General features: G+C 37.3%; 1 protein-coding gene and 1 pseudogene across 8 annotated transcripts in view; one reads left to right on the forward strand and one right to left on the reverse strand.

The window, feature by feature from the left end:
• Positions 1 to 22,626, forward strand: part of PTPRD (protein tyrosine phosphatase receptor type D) — a 500,784-nt gene that overhangs the window by 220,615 nt on the left and 257,543 nt on the right. The gene's annotated exons all lie outside the window — the stretch shown is intronic.
• LOC121145209 lies at positions 16,925 to 17,024 on the reverse strand (annotated as a pseudogene).

Here is a 22,626-nt window from a genome sequence, read left to right on the forward strand (position 1 = left end):
GGGCACTAAAGAGAGCATTTCAAGGAAAACTTCCCCTCAATAGCCTGTTTGAAATTATCCTAGCTCTCAAAAATAAGGGAGGATTTTCATAAAGAAGGGTTAGTTGAAGTTCAGGGTGAATAGGCCTTAGAATGAAATAGTTACACTTTAGAGTTAGGTTCATATAAGAACAAAGAGGAGTTGAATAAAGTTCCTATGTCCTCCAGGTAAATTGAATTTTTTTCATTGTCCTGGCTTTTTTGAAAGATTTTACTTTTATTGGAAAGTCAGTTATACAGAGAGGAAGAGAAAAAGAGTAAAAGATCTTCCATCTGTTGATTCACTCCGCAAGTGGCCATAATGGCTAGAGCCGTGCTGAATGAAAACTACTGGGCCGGAAGCCTCTTCTGGGTCTCTCCCATTGATGTAGGATCCCAAGGCTTTGGGTCTTCCTGGACTTCTCTCCCAGGCCACAAGCAGGGAGCTGGATGGGAAGCAGGGTTGCCGGGACACAAACTGACATCCATATGCGACTCTAGCACATGCAAGGTGTGGACTTTAGCTACAATAAGACAGTCTAGTTCTCAGAACTGATCAACGGGTTACTAGGAACTCTGCCTCATCTCATTTTGAGGCACTGTTAGCTCAGCAAATTCTTTGCCAAGCATCCAGGAAGGGCAAGGTGGAATCTGAATGCCTTAAGAAGTCCATTTGTCATTGCTATGAAATGAATTTTATATAAATTTTTACTGGCTGTAATTTATTCCTGACTGAATGTATCAGCAGGAAAATAGTTAATACAAATTTATGTATTGAATCATATATTTATAAAACAGCTGTGAAAAATGTTCTCTTTGACATGCATCTCCCTGACTCTGCTGATAGATTTTTTTTTTCGTAAAAATAGAGGACGACCTGAATGTTTTGAGCAAAGAAACACATCAGAAATTCTTTCTTCCTATTCATATAGCTCTGATCTATGCAACAGTTCTAGAAAAATGGTTATCTCAGCATCTCAGTGTCATGTATCTTAGGGAAATTGTTTTTAGGATAATAACTAGAAAAATGCATTTGTTATCCACGAGAGTATATAGTACATCTTCTTCTTATTATTATTTTATGACACAGTTTAGTAGGCGCTGGGGTCATCTTACTTCTCCCCAATTTCTTTCCCTCTCTTCCTCGCTGTTCTCCTCTCCAGTCTTACAATGAATGTCTTTTGTGAATTTTCAAAGTCTGTTATGCGGCCAGTGAGGAGTCTCCCAACAATGTAGGAGATGATCAGTCATTGAGTTATGAATCCACCCTTGTATAATGAGCGTGTAACAAAGATATCGGTGTGGTGGCACGGTGGTGAGTGTCCAGCATCTTCACATAGGAATAATTGCCAGCCTGTGTCCCGTGTGGCACTAAGGAAAATACAGTAAGGACTAGATCATTGTTGCTTGTGGGCAGTAGCGGTAGCAGTGATAAAAAGGACATTCACAATCTCAGGTGATTGCAGTCAGTCTCTTATGGATGCTTGATTAACGGATCACATCCTGTCCGTTTCCAAATAGCTTTACTCTCACACCGCGACCACCACCGTCAGAATAAAACAAGGAATGATGTATAGCGTTCCTCTTTTCCTTTTACAGGAAACGTATTTGTTCATAAACAAAGTACAGTGTATAATTGTTCCAAAATATTCATTGATCAAATAGGCACTGTTTAAAGCTTAGTGAGCTTAATATTTGTTATGTATCATTCATAGATCATTTGACAATAATGAGAGCAAAAACTTTATACAAACCACCGAAGTCTAAGTCTCAAGCAATTTGATATTGAACTCTGTCACAAAATAGCTGTTGCATTGTGACCGAATCTGCGACCTTCCTTGTTTTATTTGCAATTTAGTTTTTTTTTTCTTTTCCAATGGATGGGAGAGGGCTTGGATTGGTGATCCCATTGCTGAGATCATTCGATCTATGATTGAGTCATTTGCTAGTTCAGCAAGTCAGTTCTTGCAAGACAGAAAAAAATATGTTCCCTGAAGGTGACTGTTACTGAGATAGTAAGACACGCAGTGAGCAGTTAGGTAAGACAGAGAAGCATTGCATTGGGAAATAGAGAGAAATGTTTGCATAATATGTCTTTTTCAAAAAATGTAAGCTATTATAGCAGTTGTTAAAAGAAAAACACAACTTTTACAATGTTTCAGAGAGAAGGCAGTCAGCTATCTCTGTCTTTGTGTAGTACCCTGTGATCAGAATTAGCATGTTCATTACAGTCTCATTTTATTAATGCTTTTTTTTTTGAAGATGAACACAGTTGTCCCTGCTGTGAAAATGGTGCTGTGCCATTTATGTTATAAAGTGGTCTCGGCTGGGGATCCAGGCTAGGAACATTAAAGAACAAAGCACAGCTGCTTGACTGTCACACAAAAGGAATTTTTATGAAAAGCTGAAATAAAAGAAAGGGTGGCCAACACAGTACAAACTTGCTAGCAATTATGGTACTGAGGAATGATTCCTTGAAGAGTTGTATAAAATAGTTGAGTTCTTGGAATAAATTGAAGCAGGTGATAAGACCTGCTTGAATATTGCATCATCATGTTGAAAAGTTATGGACAACATCACCTTAACTAGACTTCTGACTTTCAGTCGGGACATACTTAGAGCTAAAATATGGCTTGAGGACCAGGTATTTGTCCTAGCTGTTTAAGATGCTCGTTAAAACACCAGGTTCCCGAAACCCAGCTCAAAGTCCTGACTGCAGCTTCCTGGCAAATACAGACGCTGGGAGGAAACCAAGAGAGCTCAACTATATGGTTTCCTATTCCCGTGTTGGGATCTCGCTACTGAAACCTCATTTCTTGGCTTTGGCCTGGAAGAGCCCTCGTCTTTGGGGGCATTTGAGGAGTATACCAGTGAGTGGGAGATTACTTTTCTCTACCTCAAAAATAAGTAAATACTCTTTTTTAAGAATCGTTGCTCATATGGACAAGAGGTCATGTGGACAGCTGAAATAAAACCTTCATCAGGTGAGACATCAAAAGTGATTGAGTGTGGGAGTGTGCATGTGTGAAAGCAGAGGGTATTTACTTATTTATTATGTATTTACTTGCTTATTTATATACTTACTTTATGGTAGAGTTCTATAGGCTCTGTGATTTCTCTCCTCCTCCTTTCCTAATTCCCTCCACCCACTGATTTCCCCTGTGTTATTCTCCTATGTTATTACAATACTATAGTCCTTCTAAAACATCATTCTGCTATTTAAGTGTATCATAACATTGTATGTATGGACAATGACAGAGTTCAGCATCCTATTGTCAAGATATATGTAACAGTTTCATTTGGAATCCATCTTTGATTTGGGATTAGAGATGCGTACTGTATTATATCTTTGTATCTTGTATCTATTTTGCAGTTTCTGTTGATGATTATGTGCCCATGCATGTTTACCTGTATATCTGTTGATCTTTTATTTTGTATGAAAATTGTCTTATATCCGAGAGAAATATGGTATTTGTCTTTTTGGGATTGGCTTATTTCACTGAGCATAATGGTCTCTAGTTGGAAGCATTTTGTTGCAAATGGTAGAATTTCATTCTTTTTAATGACTTGAGTGGTATTCCCTAAAGTAGACATACCAGTTTCTTTATCCATTCCTTTTTGGACGGGCATTTGGGTTGGTTTCATGCCTTTGCTGTTGTAGATTGTGCTGCTATGAATGTAGGACTATGGATCCCTTTTTTATATGCAGATTTACAGGAAGTAGACTAGCTGGGTCATACAGCATATCAGATTTCAGTTCTCTTAAAACTATTCATACCGATTTCTATTGTGCTTGAACTAGCCTCTATGCCACCAGCAATGAAGGAAGATATGTTTTGACCTACCTGCGTGCCAGCAGGTGTTAGTAGTGAGTTCTGATTGTAGGCCAGTCTAACTAGAGTTAAGTGGAATCTCAATGTAGTTTTTATTTGTTTTTCCCTGATGGCTAGGGAGCCTGGCATTTTTTTATATGTTTGTTAGCCATTTGAATTTATTCTTTTGAAAAATATCTGTTAAATTTTTCCACCCATTGTTTTCACATGGTTGTTTTGCTGCCCTTGAGTTTTTGAAGTTTTTTGTAAATCCTGGATATTAGTCCTCTGTTGGTTATGTAGAATGCAAAGATTTTTCTCCCACTCTGTTGGTTGCTTCTTCTCTTTGTTGCTCGTTTCCTTTGCCCCTTAGTTTGATATAGTCTCCTTTGTTTATTTTGGCTTTGGTTGTCTGTGCTTTTAGTGACTTTTCTAAGAAGTCTTTTCCAATTCCTGTATCTTGCAGAGTGTTTCCTATGTTTTTTTATGATAGTTTGATGGTTTCTAGGTGCAGATTTAGGTCTTTGATCCATTTAGAGTTGATTTTTGTATATGGTGACAAATGCGGCTCTTGCCAATTACCTCTGCAGTCCTGACAGCATTTGTTGAGGAGATCAGGCTTTTCCCCTAGGTTATTTTCAATTATTTTGTTGAAGATCAGTTGGCTGTTACATGCATGGGCTTTCTTCTGGGGTTTCTATTCTGTTCCATTGATCTGTTTCTGTGCAAACACCAGATTGTTTTGATGACCACTGCCCTGTAGTATGTCTTGAGGTCTGGAATTGTGACTCCTCCAGCTTAGTTTTTATTCTTCGGGATAGTGTTAACTATTCATGCTCTCTTCATGTTGCTTGTGATGTGTCTTCTGAGGATTGTTACGCTGGCGGGGGTGGGAGGTGCACCTTGCTTAGAACCATGACTACTTGCTTATCTATTCTAAGATAATGCTTAAAGAGTCTCAGGAGGAGTAAGTGCTCTTGTAAATCATTGTATTTTAATCAGCATTTTATTTTTTGGACCTCTTAGTAAGAAAATGTTTTTAGAGACCAGGATTGGTGCTCCAGTGGCTAAGCAAACCCATGTCCTCGTCCTGGCCATGGTGGCCATTTGGAGAATGGACTGTGGTTAGAGGGTCTCTTCTCTGTGTGTGTCTCTTATAACTTTGCCTTTTAAATGAAAAGCTAAATCTGTCCAACAAGAATCATTTTTAAATTTAATATTTAGTTTTTATTTTTAATTTTGAATGTTATGATATAATTTTGTAGAGTCTGGGATTCCCACCCCGAATGCCAACCCCCAGCTGATTTTCCCCATAGTGTTACAATAATATAGACCTTCATAAGGAGTTATATTTCCATCAATCTGTTATTTAAGTATGCCCCGATATTGTTGGTACAGTGTCAGACAATCATCGCATTGTCTAGATATATCCAAAAGTTTCATTGGGAGTCTATCCTTGATTTGGAATTAGGGATACATGTTGCATTGTGTCTTCATATCCGGATATGATAATCTTTATTACTCCATCACTATACTTCCCAATTTGCATTATGATTTCCTTATATTAGAGAGAGCATATGGTATTTGTCTTCTTGGAATAGACTTATTTCACTGAGCATGATAGTCTCTAGTTGAGACCATCTAGTAACAAGGATCATTTTTAATCACTTTGAAATGAATACAAAATTTTGTCAATGTTTGCTGCGAAGTTGCTAATGGATTTATTTTGGTGGTGTTTTTGTCAATATTCTCCAAAAGCCAGGAACTGAAAGGATATATGCTTAAATAGAGAGGTGGTTAAAGGATGTTTGTTGAAATGATTGATGAGACTGACAAATCCCAAGATGTATTAAGTGAGCAGTGAGTGGGCAGCCAAAGAGCTGATGGTGTCATCCAAGTCCAACAACCTGCTTGCTCAAGACCTAGGAAGAGTTGATGTGTCGGATTGGGCCAAAGGAAAGAAAAAGACAATACTGGAGTTCAAAACATGGTCAGGCACCAGGAATTCTCATTTACACAGGGTAGGCCAGCCTTTTTCTTCTGTCCAGAGTTTTTATTGATTGGATGACAGTACCATCACATTAGGGTTGGCAGGTTTGTTTTTACTCAGTGAACTGAAGTGAATATTTATGCCAACCAAAAATACCTTCACAATATCACCTGAAATAATATTCAATCAAATACCTGGGCACCACAGGCCTCAGGTTGACATAAAAAACTATGAATGAGTCTAAACAGTAACATTTCCGTATAAAGTAGAAGTAAAAACAAAAACAACAACAATACAAAGAACAGTTGTAGTAGAAAATGAAAAAAATATACCTCATGGAACAAGGAGATTAAAGTGCAGAAGTAAGAAGTCATGGCATTGAGTTAGCATTGATCTCAGTGTGAATTGAAATGTACAGCAGAGTTTACTGAGACAATTTTCTTAAGGCAATTTACTTAAACTGATATATTAAATAATTCATCATGTCTGATATGTAATTGAAATTTTATTCTTTAAAACTTAGCTTTCATTGATAAAATTTGAATGATTCTAAAAAAATGTAATATCCGAGCTTCCAAAATTGGTTTTATTTTAAGCTACTAATTAAGATGTAATTTTAAAAGTTGCACATGCATAATTTATTGGAATTTGGGGTGCCTCATCTTGGGTTTAATTATCAACATCCTAATTACATATCTCCTTAGAAGAGCAAGTAACTTATTTTACCTGATTAAAAAAAACAATGACTTGTGAATTAATGCCACATTAACCAAAATTGTGATGACATAACTCCAATTATTATCAGTGTATTTTATAGCAAGGATATTTTCAGACTAGCTTGTCTATGATTTTTCACAATGAGCTCATGTGCTTCTTTTTGTATCTTTAAATTTTAGCCTTTATTTTCAATTTTTTCACACATTCAATAGAAGCTATTTTAACCTTTAGTTTTTGGCTTTTTAAAAAAAAATTTAAGTATGTAACTTTCTGTGACATAAGGATTTTTCTCACATACCTAATGATGTCTATATCAGACTTTTTCCCAAAATGTTAATCTTACTTTATTTGAAAGGCAGAGGTACAGAGAGAGAGTGAGCCAGAAACAGAGCTATCTTCCACCTGCTGGTTCACTCCCACGTGGCCTCAATGGCAGGAGGTAAGCTGATTCAAAGTCAGCAGCCAGGTGCTTCCTCCACATCTCCCATGTGGAATACATGTGCTACAGGCAGAAATTTAGCTGACTGTAGTATGGTGACAGCCCACAAATTGCTGCAGTGGCCAGAGCTGAGCCAATCTGAAACCAGGAGCCAGGAACTTCTTCCAGGTCTGCTACATGAGTGCTGGGTCCCAAGGGCCATCCTTCAGTGCATTCCAAGGCTGTAAACATGGAAATGAATTCTAAGTGGAGCAGCTAAGATCATGAACTAGTACTTAACGATGAAGGATTAGGCAACTGAACCACAATGCTGGCCCCAGATTTTTTTTAACCGTTCTCACTATTGGCACACAATGTTTTCTTGTTTATTTATTTAATTCAATGAGTAGCTATTAGAAAGTTAAATATGAAAAGTATAACCTCATAAATACTTGATAGTTGTTAATAAAATTAAGCTTTATTTGCCAATATTATTGCATTGTATAGTTCAACAGAAAAACCAAAGATATATGATATCTATCTATCTGTAGTATGTCTGATCAGTTCAGTTTGCTTTATATAGCACTTTCCATTATTTTTATTTATACTGTGTTTTTAAAAAACATTTATTCTCTAGCCTCCCCTTACACCTTGGTGCTTAAGCTTTATTGAGTTTGCCAACTACAAATGTTAAGTCACAAATGTCAGTTGTGGATCTATAAATATTACTAGCACTAACATATACCCAATAAATAATTGACACATATAAGCATGGAGATAGATAGGTAAGTGGGTTTACTGCCCACACCAAAATGGTAACCTGATTTCTGTTCTATGTCTTGTTACATGTGTCAGAGCCCAAAACATATAAAAACTTATCACTGTGTTTCAATATGCATGTAAATGTGGCATTATCAGATTTATTTTTCTAGAAGAAGTAGAGATAATCCCATGCATTATTTCAACAGTCGTTTGATAACAGCAAAGTTTATTTTGTTCTGTGTTTTCAGACTTTTGCTCTTATCAAACTCAGCATAGGAAGTAATCCAAGGTAGTTCCTGAGCTTGAAGCCTGATTCCTGTCTACTCTTGCTTTGTATGTCAAGTGTAGACAGTAAGAAAACTTCTTATTTATTGTAAAGATACACTTTCAATATATAGGAAATTATTTGTATTTAACATTAATATATCTATTTGAAAATATGACTCTCGTTAGTACAGGGAGTATGTTAAGTATGGGAGCGAAAAGAAAATGCAAGAAAAGGCATGATCCCTTCATGCATTCAAGGAAGCTACAGTCCCTGATGGGAAATGGTCATTTGCATTAAAATGATAAGGCAGTCATACACACACACAGAGGCTGGAGAGAATAAAGTCTGATTTTTTTTTTTACATTTATTTATAAGAAAGAAGAAATCTCCCAATTACCCAATACCAGAGATTTGCCAGGCCAAAACTGGCAGGCAAAAAAAAACAAAAACAAACAAACAAACAAACAAACAAACAAAAAAAAACCACTCTGGCTGTCCCAGTTGGTTGGAAACCCTCCTACGCTGCCTCACAGAACCTGAACTTGCATGAAGCTGGGATCAGGAGGAGCTCCGCAACTCAAACCCACACCCTCAGATGTGGGATACAGGCATGCCACGTGTTCTCTGTACAGGCTGCATCTTTGTTTTTATTTTATTTTTTCTTTTCAATGAATTTATTTTCAAAGGCAGGCAGATAGAGACTGAGGGAGAAAGAGAGAGAGAAAGAGAGAGGGAGATTCCAGTTCCCACATCAAATGAATGCCTGCAACTACCAGAGAATTAGAGATATGCCCGAGGAAGGCAAGGTCTTGCATGTGGGTTGCAGGAACCCAGCCATCATTTGCTGCTGCTTTGGCTGTTCATTGACGGGAAGGTCGAGTCCTGAACAGTGCTCACACTCAAATCCAAGCACTTTTACATGGAATTTGGACGCCCTAAGCATCGTCTTAACCACTAGGCCAAATGCCCCACGCTTGAAAGTCTATTTTAGAAAAAAAAATGCTCTCACAAAGAATCATCTGATACCTTTTCAAGCTAGTATTTGCAGTGAGAATTAAGATCCCCTTGCGGATCATCGGAGTGATGGTAGTATTTGTTGAAATGAAAGATGTGTTTGTCGTAAGAAACCTCAGTGACAGAAAGATTAGTCACCATTTTTTGATTATGAGCAAAAAATATTCTGAGAGAAAATATCTTTTACTCATAGGAAGCGTTCGTATATACTACTGTAAGCTTTGAGAAAATATGATGTGATTTAAAAAATTGAATAATTACCTTCAAAGTAATCTGGCATTTTTCTCTCTTCACTGGTAATAGTAAAATGAGCTTTTATTACTGCAGTTAACTTTTTTATGAATATTCTATGCTCTAGTTAGAGATGACAAAGTGTACCTAAATATGAAATGATTTTAATGTGCACTGGTAAAACACCTTACAGCATCTTCTGTAGAAGGTTTTATTAAGCACAATTGATTTACATAATAAAATATGAATTTATTTAACAATAAGTGTTTAGGAATTTAACTCCTACGGAAAAGCTGTTGATACGCATTCTAAAACAGAAGTAGTCTAGACATGTTAGGTTAGAGACCTGTACCTTGAGTGTTCCTGTATACTCAGTGGCTTTTTTTTGTATGTCATTTAGGTCTTATGATGATAGATCTGAAAGTCTAGGTATTGCCAAGTTTCTTGTAAACTGACATGGAGTGCTGCAGCTGACTTAATTTGTGTCCCATTAATCTTTGTTGCAAAGATGCATTAATCAAGTTATTACTCACTGGCTCATTAGCAAACAGAATTCCCTCATCTCAGTTTATAAACAGATAAATCATTATCTGGGAAGAAGAGTTCACTCTGAAATTATTATTCTCAATGATTTCCCATAAACCCACTTCAAGAAGTACAGTAAAGGCTGCCCAAGAAAAGTTGGGTTTTGTCTAGTAGGAATAGAGTTTGGGCCAGTAATTTGTTATTGCTTTTATCAATATGGTTAAAATATGAATCTGATAAATTCGAAATAAACATATTTTAAAATAAAAATATATTATGCTGTTATGATGAAAGTATTTATATGCTATTTTAAAAGCCTTACTACATCCTAACAATATTGAATAGGCCAGGTGCTACACTTCTTAAGAGTTCTCAGTGACAATTCTTTGGTCAGAAGACCTTGGACGAACTTTTGCCTTAGTGTAGTGCCAGAAAATCCCCTTGAGGATGATGGAGAGGGAGTCGTTGGGTATGGATTTGAGGTAGGGACAGATTTGCCCTGAGCCTAAGGGAACCTTGCAGTGGAGTTCTCACTTGGCCTGTGACTTTCACTTACCCATAAGCACCTCACAGCATGTCCAACTGATAACATGCTGTTCCAGAATTTGCGAAAGTAAAATTTAATGTTTTTTTTTTTTCTATGAAGTAGGCCTGTAAATTTCTGTAAGCATTAGACTTTTTAAAATTTGGCTTTACCCTGGGGTAGGACTAAGGAACAGAAGATCTGCATTTTGTTTTACATGTTAGAAAAGATAGTGAGGGCTGTGATGCATGGATGTGACTGTCTTAGAAGGCAATGCCTTTTCTTACTCTCCATCCCTGGATTAGCACAGATTTCAAAAGGCTTTCTAGTTCATTGTGCCTAAATTGTAGGGGGACACTGTGGCCACATTTGTTTTGGGGTTTTTTAAGCATAACATAAAACACTACAAAGGCATTAAATGTGGTTGTGTTCTCAGGGGACAGTATGCTTTTACATATAGCACAAGGATCACTCATTAACTGAGCTTTACCTGGTGGCTTGAAAATTTCTCCACTCCAAAAAGACATGTTTTAATTGTTGCTTGTACATTAACAGCACCACTAATGCTGATGCATATTAATGTTTTCATCAAGATGCTGTGGACTCATGATTTTCATATAATATAGCTATAAAGATGCACTTACTAAAGCACACCTGATGGATTTCTGAGCTAATTTTCTTTCAGTGACATGTCTTGTTTGTCAAAGGACAAGCTACAGGTGGAAGGATATGAGTAGTTTGGGCTTGTCCTTTAAAAGTTTCATCATCAAATGCCACGAATTGAATACACAGCTGATTTTTCACTTTTTCCATTTAAAAGAAAAATTTTACAAATTTCTTTTTTATTTATCTGAAAGGCAAGAAAGAAAAGAAAGATCTTGCATCTATTGATTCACTTCCCAAATGCCCACAGGCTCATGGCTGATCATGTATAAGGTAGGAACTAAATCCAGGCCTCCTACTTGGGTGGCAAGAATTCAACTATTTCAGCAATTACCTGCTACCCTCCATGTTGCACTTCGTCAGCTAAAATGAAATAGACTTTAGGGCCAGCACTTGAAGCCAGCAATTCTAATATCGCATGCAGGCATTCCAAATTATATCGTAATTGGTAGACCGAAACACATATTCTGAAAACTTCTTTCTTTTCCCTTTATAAAAAAAGATGTATTTATTTTTATTGAAAAGGCAGATTCACAGAGAAAAAGATCTTCAGTCTGCTGGTTCATTCTCAAGGGGCCACATCGGCCAGAGCTAAGCCAGTCCAAAGCCAGCAACCAGAAACTTGTTGGACTTCCATGTGGTGTAGGGATCAAGGCTTTGGGCTGTCCTGGAATGCTTTCCCAGGTCACAAGCTGGGAGCTGGATGGGAAGTGGAGCAGCCAGGACGTGAACCAGCACCCATTTGGGATTCCAGTGTATGCAAGGCGAAGACTTACTAGGTCATCGCACTGGGCCCCCCAAACTCCTTTCTTAATGAGTAAACATTGTACAAATTGTTTGCTTGTACAGCTTTTTTAGAATTTTGTAAAAGCAAAAATAAAAACTAAACCAAAAATTCAAGAGAACTAAAAATCACCTGGCATGCTGTGTAATGTTAGTATATAAATATTCTTTCCTGAGATTCGAAGACCCTTCATTCTAAAGAAGTGGTCTCCTGCGTACTTTCCTGATTGCTTAAAAGAAGCCCTGTCTTCATGGTACCAATTCAGAGCAGCCAAAATTCAGAGGGGAATTGACCAAACAATTTAAATATATGTTCTTGCTACAGATTCTGTCATCTTTTTATTTTTCCACATGGCCCTCTGATGCTTTGCTGCACACACACACAAAAAAGTATAATGTGACACAGAAGAATGTAAGGATCCGATTGTGGAGAGAGTTGCCTACAAGAAGGATAAGGTCATGTGTCAGCTATCCTAGCTGCAGCAACGGGGCCCCTGAGTTGGCACTGTGAGGGGCATTTTTGCCATTACCTTGAAAATGTAACTAAGGAAAGTGGAAAAACACTATGAGAGCGTGAACTTGTGCAGGGGAGAATGAAGGTATAAATGTGTAGTTATGAGAAAGAAAATGAACTGAGCATGTCTACTCTAAATAATTAAATATCATGAAGTACTGAGTACAGGGGTGCTTTTTAAGGGCATTTGGTTGTTATGTTTCCTGTTGTGTTGCTTGGAATAACCAGGCACAGAAAGAAAACCACTACATGATGGCATTTGTAGGAAAGCGTTCAAGAAATTAACAGAAAAACTCATGTTATTGAAAAAAAAACTACAAGATTTTAAAAAATTTTTGCATAAAAAACAATTTTCAAAATTTTGTTTGCATGATTTCTTTGCATTGCCCTTTTATGTGGAATTTCAAAGTTTCAGGACTCATAGAATTACACAGAAGTAGGGCAGGTGACAGGAACTGGGGGACTGGGCAAGAGGAAATTGAAAGTGTTGAAAAGGTATACAAGTTTGGTTCAGAATAAGTGCATGCTTCTTGGACATAGTGTGGTGACCATAATTGATAGCATATTGTGTTTTTGAAACATGAGCGTGGATGTGAAAGTGTTCTTACCACAAAAACACATACCTCTAAACATGTTAACACTAGTCACTTGAATTGTTCGCCCGTTTCATCACCCATGACTTCTCTGAGAAACCTGTAGTTGAGGGAAATGACCGTTGTACCCAACCATCAGTCTGATAAACCAACAATAATTAGTTCTCTTTCATTCAGAAAATTGCCCAGATAATCTTGGATCACCATTTTTGGCTTTCTGAATAGTATATTTTAATGAAAATAAACAGTTCAGAGTTTGTTGTGCTTGTTCTTTTTGCAAATGAACACTTGTTTGGCTTGCTGAGCTAATTGAAAGGTGTCAAGCCCGTATGTATTTGCTCTTTGTTTAATCATTAGCAGTGGCCCAACAGTCTCGTGTGCCGCCCTGAATACCTTGCTATAGGGAAATATTTGAGTATGTCCCCACCAGCTGTTTTATGAAGCAAGCTTTCTTTCAGTGTAGTGGTGAACAGTGGTTGGTGGAAACTCCACAGACCTGATACTTAAAGAGGTGACATGAAGTTCTTATTTTAGACAGAAGCCTCTGCAAGATAAGGCTGTGGAAAGCAGGAGTGAGAAGATCTTTGCAGTTCCACTCAGTTGGACAATTCTTCACTACACTGACGGTTTAATTGGGTGTAAAGAGAAATGGCAATTTAAAATCAAGGTCTTTGAGGGGGACAGCCCACCAGTTTCAAAGTTAGTATTTTAAAAAGAAGTTAGCATGCCTCAACGCAGGTATGTCATTAGTTTCTCTGTAGCTATTTTCTACAGTCTGTGTTCTCTGCTTAAATTGCCGTGTGAGATATTCCTGTAATACCAACTCTTGGAAATCTGAAGATGAAAATACCAAACTTTTCTTTTGTGTGTCTATATTGATACACTTATAGAAATGCCTATTTGAGTTAATAGTTCATTCATTTAATTTTATTGTTTTAGTAATTCAAAGTCCCCAATGTTTTATTTCAAGTGTTCATACTTTCGTAATTAAAAGTGCGAGATTAAAAAGAACGTAGTTCTGTTGGTCCACAGAAGTAGCTGTGGAATACTACTCAGAGGGTAGGTCTGTGTGGAGACAGCTATTAAATACATGCCAATAATTTAAGTTGATATCGTCTAAGTGATACATCTGAGGCTAACAGTATTTATTAATTAAAAATCTAAATAAATGACCTCTATAGATCAGGTTTTACAATTTGCTTGATGAGCATTTATCAAATATTTCTCCCCAAATTATATAGCATTTTCTAGCTACTAAAAAGTATAAAAATTCTGGCTACCTCCTTAGCCATCGTATGGATTCTGCGTAGGCCAGCCTGCATTGGAGGCACTGCCTAGAAATCCTTCTCCTCTTTTTTCTTCCTCTCCATTCTTTCCACAAATATTTTAGGTAACTGCTATTAATTGGCATCAGATCCCTTTTTATCCCAAGACGCTTAAATTTCATGAACTTTAAGTATTCATTGGCTTATTACAAACGGAAATATATTTATGTCTTTTAGAAGGCCACAGAATGGGCATTTGCCCTCTAGTGTAATAGTCCTATGTCCCACATCGGAATACAGGGGTTTGATCTCTTGCACCAGTTTTGACTTCAGCTTCTTGATGGTTCAGAACCTGGAGGGCAGTACTTCACTTCCTATCAGCCTCATGGGTGACCAGGATTCAACGGCCTTTCCAGGTTTGGCCCGAGTTTGCTTACATCTTGGTGGCCATGATGGGAGGAAATGGCTGGATGGGAGCTCAACCTCTCTCTCTTTGTCTTTGAACTAAATAAGATTTAAAAAAATAATTGAACAGGGCCTGGGGCAATGCCTAGTGGCTAAAGTCCTCACCTTGCATGCAGGATCCCATAAGGGTGCTGGTTCTAATCTCGGTGGCCCTGATTCCCAGCCAGCTCACTGCTTGTGGTGTGGGAAAGCATGCAAGGACAGCCTAAAGCCTTGAGAGCCTGCATTCATGTGGGAGACCCAAAAAAGGTTCCTGGCTCCTGGCTTCAGATTGGCACAGCTCTGGCTGTTGTGGCTGCTTGGAGAGTAAATCATTGGATGGAAGATCTTTCTCTCTGTCTCTCTTCCTCTCTATATATCTGGGTTTCCAATAAAAATAAATAAATCTTTAAAAAAAAATAAGTGTATAGGGACCTAGTAGAAAACAAAAACACAACATTTTCAAATAAATATTTTGAGACCAAAGTTATCAGAGGCGGAATATGGCTGTAATTGTGTGAGTATATAAGTAAATGCTGCTTTATACATTGAAAATCCTTAGTTTGACCATTACCAAGCAAACTTCAAAATAAGAAAATGGCTGTGCCCTGTGCTGTCGATGACTTGGATGTGTTGTTGAATAGCTTGTGAAGCTAATCTCAACAACGTAGATGGTATCATGGCCCCAGCAAGATTGATAGCACAGTGAAATTGTTAGCATTTTTAACCAGAGTAATTCACAGCCCAAACAGGTAAGATTAAAATTGCCAAGACAGTCTTTCTATTAAAGCATCAATAACTGTTATATCCACTTGAAACCTGATTTATATATCTGAGTTATGTTATGAAAGTAAGGTATCTATTTGGCTTTATGAATAATATTGTGGATGTGATAAAAAAATCGCTATCTTTGGGGGATAAGAAATAGTGAGTTTCTTCTCACATTTGTCATCATCAATAATTCTTTTAACTGCAGACCTGGCTTATTATCTCATCTGTGGTTATCATTCTTTGTGCTGCCATAGAAACTGAAGTAAGGGATCACTCTGTTCAATTTTGAAAATCCCATTTTTGAAATTTAAAAACCCATAGAGATGGTGACTATCAACCTTGTCAGATGAGGTGGTAAATATTAAATGTGAAATGTGTCCTGAAGATTCCTAGAGTAGGTAAAATATATATTTTAAGTTCAATCTGTAAAAATTTGTTTTTCAAAATAGACTTAAATTCACACAACAAATGTTGTGAGGTTGTAATACAGTGTTCCCATGTACCCCTCATTCCAGTTCCCCTCTTAGCATCTCATTTTACTATAATTATCACCATTAATGATTCAAATCCAGCCTCCCCTTTTTTTAGTCCAGACATTTTTATTCCTCTAATCCCTCTCAGCTTCCGGTAATCCTTATGCCATGCCAAGATAACATTGGTTTGAGTTTAATTTTGACTTCCATGCATTAGGAATAACATGAATTAGTAGTCTCCCTTTGTGTTTCACTCACAATGATGTCATGTAGTTCTGTCCATTTTGTTACAAATGACAAGTTTGTGTTTTTTATAGCGGAATAACATTGCAGTTTGAATACTTGTATACATGTGTATGTGAGATTTAAACCCTGGTTGAGTGCATGTTGTTAGCAGTGCTGGAACAAGCCTAGTGGAACAGGTATCTCTTATACAGTGGTAAATCCTGGGTAATAGGGCTGTTCCATTTTTGACTTGCTGAAGAAATCACTGTGTTATGTTCACAGCGTCTAATATAATTTACACTTCCACCAATGGCATATGGGGGTTTCTCTTTTTTTCACATCCGCTTCAACATTTTTAATTCTTGGTCGTTTGATCATAGCCATCTGACAGGTGTTAGGTAATACTTCATCTTGGTGTTGATTTGTATTTCCCTGATATCTGGTGGTATTGATCATTTTTCATGTTTTTGTTGCACTTGTATTTCTTCTTCTTCTTCTTCCTCCTCCTCCTCTTTCTCCTCCTCCTCCTCATCTTTCTTCTTTTTCTTCCTTTTCTAATTTTTTTTTTAATGCGCAAGACAAGTATTATTTAAGCAAGTGAAAGAGAGGTCTCCTAGCGACAGGAGGCTGCTGCAAAGAAGGAATGACCAGAAGAAATGGTGGAAATGGTGTCTTATATGATCCATCTCAGGAAGGGGCTCCAAGTGAGTCACTCAAAGGGCAGAAAGAAAAAAAGACTCATTTGCAGTGGGCAGAAATGTCTGTCACTTTGTCCAGACAAAAGGACATCAGAAGGGTGTGACTGGTGGCTTCCTCCTCCCATCCTGATGGGTGGCTAAGAACTCAGTCACCCTCTCTTTGACAGTGACCCAGAAATGGCGTTAGTATGCACCCTGCCTCCTTGCTTTTGTTAAGAAAAAATAGTGAAGGCTTCACAAATTTACATGTCATCATTGCACAGGAGCCATGCTCATCTTCTCTGTATTCCAAAGTTAGTGTATATGCTACCAAAGCAAGTGCTATGTTTTTTCTGCTAAGAAATTTCTATCAAGTCCTTTGCTAATATCTTTACTGAGATAATTATTTTTGTTGTTGAATTATTTTGAGTTGCTAATGTAGTCTGGGTAGTATTCTTAGTTAGATAATTAGCTTGCAAAGATTTTCTTCCGCTCTTGTCAATTGTCTTTTCACTCTGCTCATTATATTGTTTGACTTGCAGAGGCTTGTGGATTTCATGGAGTACCATTTGTCTAGTTCTGATTTTGTTGCCTGCAGTGTATGGGACCTATCCAGAAATAAACAAAATAAACATAGTTTGCAGTGATGTCTTGAAGCACTGCTACCTTTTCTTGTAGCAAGTTTATAGTTTGAGGCTTCACGTTTAGATTTTTGATCCATCTTGAGTTGATTCTTGTACATAATGAGAATTAGGGATCTGATTTTCTTCTTTTGCTCTCTGTATATATCTGGTGCTGCCAGTGTCATGTATTGAAGAGACATCTTTTCTCTAATATATATTCTTAGTATCTTCTTTAAAAGTCATTTTTATATGTCTGTGGGTTAATGTTAGGACTCTGTAATTTCATTAATCTGTCTTCAAGGTGTCTTGCCTGTACTGAGCTGTTTTAAGTACTAAAGCTTTGTGATATGCTTGGAAATCTGGCAGTACAATGCTTTGAGTTGCTTTGACTATTCTCAAGCTTTTATGATTCCCTGTGCATTTTAGGAATGTTTTTTCTAATTTTGTAAAGAATGTCTGGAGAAACAAGGATGGAGGGCACTCCCATTAGCTGGTTTACTCCCCAAATGCCTGCAAAGGTCTTGGTTGGACTAAAGCCTGGAGCCCAAGAACTCAATTATCGTCAGCCATACATGGCAGGAATTCATACTTGAGCCATTAGCAGAAAGCTGGAATTGTGAGTAGACTCAGGTGTTAAACACAGCATGTGAAATGTGAACTTGTTTATTGAGATTAACTGCAAGGCTAAATGCTAAACAACAGTGAAACTTGAAAAGAATTTTTGCTCATCTCTTGCCGTTGGTAATTTGAAGTCTGTTACCTCAGCGTATTCACAAGCATGGTGGCATTGGTGTCTCTCTTACATGTTCATTGGCAGGTTGTATTCAATGAAGTTCAAAGAAATTGGATTGCTCTGTACTTATTGTCTGGTAACTAAGATCATCCTAATTTCTCATGCAATCAGAAACACAGACTCATGCTCCATGGTAAAGAGGATTATAATATTTGCCAATTTTAGAAGCATAATTGATTTTAATGCCTTTACAATTGCTTAAGTAAAATCCTCTATAAAACATCTTATTGTCATTTATGACTTTAAAGAGAGAGAGCATATGTAAACAAGGAACTATTCAAAACGGCGTTGAATCAGACAAGCCCATTTAATCCATGGAGGTAGGGCCAAGAGGTAGGGCTATAACTCAGACTAGGTGATATGCTCTGATATTTTTCTGAAGCTGCACTTTGCATTGATTCATTGAGTAAGGTAGATTTCTGCATTCCTAGATTTAGCCTGGACCAGTCCTGACCTTCGTGTCCATTCACAAGGTTGACCACAAAGTGGAGGATGTCTGATTCTGTGTGTCTATGTGTCCATGACTCTTTGTAACCCCCTTTGAAATAAGTAACATTTTCAAAACAAGTTGAAAGAACAAAACCATAGTCATAATCTGTTTAAAATGAAGCAAAGGAGTGGAAGTCATTACTTCCCTATAAACACAAATTAATTTTGAAGGAACAATTTCCCTTAAGGCAGGTATTTGTGCAATACTAAAGCATTGCCGCTTTAACTTTAAATTGAAGAAAAGCTATTGAATGGAAGACAGGTAAACCTATTGAATAAGCAGATGCCATGCAGGTCTTTGTAGGAAATTCACTTGGAAAGGCTTTGGTCTATTTAGATATTTTTCAGTGAGATTAGTGTATTCAGTGATGTGGATTAATGCTATGGAAACATATAACTCAATGTTTAAAACAGAGGAGTGACTTATTTTTCAGATACCGTTGAATGATGTTGCCTAGATCTAAGAGGATAAATGGAATTCAATTAGGCCAAATTTAGACAGCCCTTTCTTCATGTTTAAATAGAGCCAATAGCAAGTGTTTTCCCAAACTGAGCATACTTGATTTTGCATGAGTACTTGGTGTACTTATTTTGCCCTCCTTGAAAAATGTGGGCCATAAGGTTTAATTGCATGCTCATCAAGCAAACAGACTTGGAGGTATATTCTCTGAGCCATGGGCTCCCACAGCTCCCATTAATGCTAATGGGAGTTACACATGTGTATTGAGGAGAGAATAATATAGCCTTTGAAGTTGGAGTTGCTAATTGAGTGCTTTCTTCAGCTGTGATCAGCTTCAGTAGTTAAGCTGAGCTAGAGTGGCCTGAAATGTCATACTTGGTAAAGCCCTTAGAACATTATCAAAGCAGGCTGGCAGCGAAAGAGGCAGCTTAAAGTAGTCGTTCTTTCCTCCCAAAAGGAGAAAGAATTAGCAGTCCAAACAAAAGAAAGTGCAAATAAGTCTTAAGGATGGACACTCCTTCCCTCTATAGTGGCTTGAGCTGATTTAGTTAACAAAGTGGGAAAACATAAGGCCCTGTCATTTGGGGGCATTGCTTGCCCTTTGTTGATGTTTTTGTTAAGTATTAGGAATAATGACCTAGGGATAATTATGGGATGGACAAAGTCTTGGACTTTGTTCAACCGACAGGCTGACGAAATGCTTGACCTGGTAGGAAAATACTAGCTACATCTTACGTGTCCATGATCCCAGCTTTCCAGTTTCCTTATGTGCCTTCCTTTGTCTTGTATGAACTTTTTCTGTATCATCAGTATTTGCTAACATATGGGACATCATGGAAATTCCACACTGTAGCGTTCTGTATGAAAGGACAATAAAATTGACTGAGTCCCAAGAAAAGAATTATTATTCTCTTAATAACCAACTCTTATCCTTCACATGGATTCCGTATTTGTGAATTAACCTACTTGTTACAATGAATTTTCAACCCTCAAATCAGTATTTATGGTGATTTCACATTTGTTTCATAGAGTGACAAATTATTTTAATTATCCACTACACACATTCTCAGATTCGGCACCAAAATAGCAAGTCCATATTTTAGTACAAATAATACTTACAAACTCTGAGATGTTATCATCTTTTAAGCAGGTATACATCTTCTCAGAAAAAGAGATTTCATTGTCTCTATTCAATCTGATAAGTCACCACATAGATTAATGGAGGGTACTATTAGAAAGGCCAAAACAAAATGTGTTGGCAATCCTGTATGATGGAAGCACCTATTCATATTTGAAGAACAATTTATTAGAGATAAAGCAGTATCAGATAATAAGAATCAATTAAGACAGACTCATGTGATCTTCACTGCTCTCCAGATGTACTGAGCTAGTCACTGCTTTGATTTTACTATGTTTTAGATGGTGAAATAAAAGAATAACTGTATGCTGCTTGCAGGAGGAACTGTCTCATAGAAGCCCGTTTACTCATTTATGAAAGTTTTTACGGAAATGATTATTGTGCTGAAAATGTAGAAACATCAGTTTTTCCTTCTTTACTAACACAAATACTTATGCCAGTTATTAATCTCATAGATGCCTCTGTAGACTGCCATGTAGAGGATGATTTAGACTCATTTTTTTGTTCATTCAGACTGCCAAGTGAAAATCATAGAATGGCAGATTGTTTTCTAATTTAATTTTTAAAGTATTATTGTAAGAGTAAGAGGGTGGAGAGCTACCTATATGGTTGGAGAGGTACAGGCGTAGTGGTGGTGTGAAAGAAATATTTCCATCTTTTCTCCTGTGTCCACGGGGGTGCAGGTAACACACAGTGGATGCTTCCTTCCTGGAAATGTGGCAGATTTTTGGATATGTTCAAGGAACTAATTTCTTTATAATTTCATTCATCAGATGTAACTCCTGTTGGCATTCAATCTTTTTTGAGATCCTTCTTAGTATACTTTAGTTAGCCACCTGTGTAACAGTCATAAAAATAGGGGTTTATATAATGATTGTTTTGCTTTCAACTTTAGGTTTGTTTCCTTTTTTTTTTTTTTTTAATTGGAAAGGCAGATTTAAAGAAAGGAGAGACAGTAAGATACTCCATCCGATGATTCACTCCCCAAATAGCTCTGTGGCTGAAGCTGAGCTCATCCAAAATCAGAAGCCAGAAACTTTTTCCCATCTCCCACATGGGTACAGGAACCCAAGAGTTTGGGCCATTTTGTGCTGCTTTCCCAGGCCACATGCAGGGAGCTGGATGGGAAGTGGAGCGGCAAGAGAAGAACCAGCATTTATACAGGATGTGTTGGCACTTGCAAGGGGAGGATTAGCCAGTTAACCACTGGGCCGGGCCCTGGATTTATATCTTATGGATGGTTCAACTGTTTGACTTTATTTGTACATAGCAATAGCTTACATGTGTTTACATGTTAGATCATCTAAATTCACTACCACAAAATTATGTGGTGATCAATTAAATGGTGTACCATGATTTATTTCAGTATCCATGACTATTCCATGTATTGCTATACACAGACTGCTATAAGCAGCCTTAATAGATGTTGTTTGAATGCATATGGTCACATTGTTGTGTGATAGTAACCTAGAAGTAGATCTAGTTTTGAGTAATACAAATGAAGCTATAGTTTAATTATGTGTGTATATAATGTATGGACTGCTGTTCAAGGATTAATACTACCAAAATAATCTGAAATATAATATCTTGAAACACTGGTCACAGGAAACATTGCAAATCTATAAATTTATATATTTAAAACATTTAAGTGAATATTCAAGCCCAGTGCAACAGCCCTATATACTAATCCTCCCACTTCAACACTAGTATCCCATATGGGTGATAGTTCTTGTCCTGGCTGCTCCACTTCCCATCCAACTCCCTCCTTGTGTTGTGGAAGGACAGCTGAACATAGCCACTCCGTGGGAACCCTGCACCTACATAGGGAGACCCAAAAGAAGCTCCTGGCTCCTGGCTTCAGATCGGCTGAGCTCTTGCCATTGTGGCCACCTGGGGAGTGAATTGACAGAAGATCTTCCCTGTATCTTCTTCTCTGAGTATATCCGCCTTTCCAATAAAAATAAATACAGCTTTGAAAAAAAATTGAAGTCAATATTTTTTCATATTTACTCAAGGTTTGCCTTGGACTCTTGCCTCATGTAATTTAAAATCACAGCTTACTTTTTATTGGAGTTTCAAATCATTTAGAGTAATTTTTATGGTAGTTGTTTTTATAGACATGATGTAAATACCTGTCTGAAGCCTCAGACATAACTAGTGAAAGAAGGAAAAGACCTAACACAGAAAATTATAATCAACTACTTTAAGAATTTCTAAAGCAACAGAGGCATTGTGGATGAAGAAAACATTTTGAGTCATTACTAAATACTATATTCTAATCACCAAAGCCCAGTTGTAGAGAACTGGTTTTTTTTAACCTCTACAAAAATGCCACTGTGTAATGGGCATGGAGACTTACCCAGCTACTTAGGAAATTAAGAGATATTGAATTAGCAAATGCCAAACTTTTAAAAACTCAGTAACTTGGAGTTTAAATG

This window comes from Ochotona curzoniae, unplaced genomic scaffold (assembly GCF_017591425.1).
Source record: "Ochotona curzoniae isolate NIBS_2020 unplaced genomic scaffold, NIBS_Ocur_1.0 scaffold_3208, whole genome shotgun sequence".
Taxonomy (NCBI): domain Eukaryota; kingdom Metazoa; phylum Chordata; class Mammalia; order Lagomorpha; family Ochotonidae; genus Ochotona; species Ochotona curzoniae.